We start from the raw sequence: 1,090 nt of genomic DNA on the forward strand, positions 1-1,090 counted from the left end.
GCCAGGCTCAGGCGGGTGGAGGCTCCTGGGGCCGGGGTGAAGCAGAGCCCGGGGGGGGGTGTCAAATCTTTGCTGCTGGCGCCCCCCCCCCTCCCCCCCGGGCCAAGCAGGGGCTGCAGCCAAGAGAGGGCGGCCCTTGGTCTCTGCAGCCAGCCCCAGGGGGCGCTAGGGGGCGCTGTGCTGTGGGGCGGGGGCTCAGCGGGGGGCGCTGTGCTGTGGGGCAGGGGCTCAGCAGGGGGCTCTCCCCGGCAGTCAGCGCTGGCCCCAGGGCGGCACTAGGGGGCGCTGGGCTGTGGGGCAGGGGCTCAGTGGGGGGCGCTCTCCCCGGCAGTCAGCGCTGGCCCCAGGGCGGCACTAGGGGGCGCTGGGCTGTGCGGTGGGGGCTCAGTGGGGGGCGCTCTCCCCGGCAGTCAGCGCTGGCCCCTGGGCGGCACTAGGGGGCGCTGGGCTGTGGGGCAGGGGCTCAGCAGGGGGCGCTCTCCCCGGCAGTCAGCGCTGGCCCCAGGGCGGCACTAGGGGGCGCTGGGCTGTGGGGCGGGGGCTCAGCAGGGGGCTCTCCCCGGCAGTCAGCGCTGGCCCCAGGGCGGCGCTAGGGGGCGCTGGGCTGTGCTGTGGGGGCTCAGCAGGGGGCGCTCTCAGCGCTGGCCCCAGGGGGCGCTAGTCACGCCCAATGCCCCGTGCCGCCCCCTGCCTCGCGGGGGAGGGGATGCCCATCACACTGCACCAAGCCAGGGGCTGCTCCGCCCGAGGGGCTTTATTGAATCACACGCGGCACACGGGGGTCAGTGGGGGGGTTGGGGGTCCCAGCGCGGACGCGGGAAGCTCTGGGGCAGCGCTCGAGGCAGCAGGGAGCGCGAGAGGCCCAGGCCGGGGGGCACGATTCACCCACTGCCTGCGGGGGAGGGGAGGGGAGGGGCCCGGGCTCTGGGGCGCCAGGTGTGGTGCTCCCCGGCCTGAGGGGTCGCTGTGGGGCAGCTCCCCCTCCTCCACGACCGGCTCGGGCCCCTGGCTAGGCCACGGGGAGCCCTGACCTTCACACTGCCCCCCCCAGCTGAGGGGCAGGAGCTCTGTGGGGCGGGGGCTGCCACCC

Source organism: Mauremys mutica, chromosome 20 (assembly GCF_020497125.1).
Source record: "Mauremys mutica isolate MM-2020 ecotype Southern chromosome 20, ASM2049712v1, whole genome shotgun sequence".
NCBI classification, from domain to species: domain Eukaryota; kingdom Metazoa; phylum Chordata; order Testudines; family Geoemydidae; genus Mauremys; species Mauremys mutica.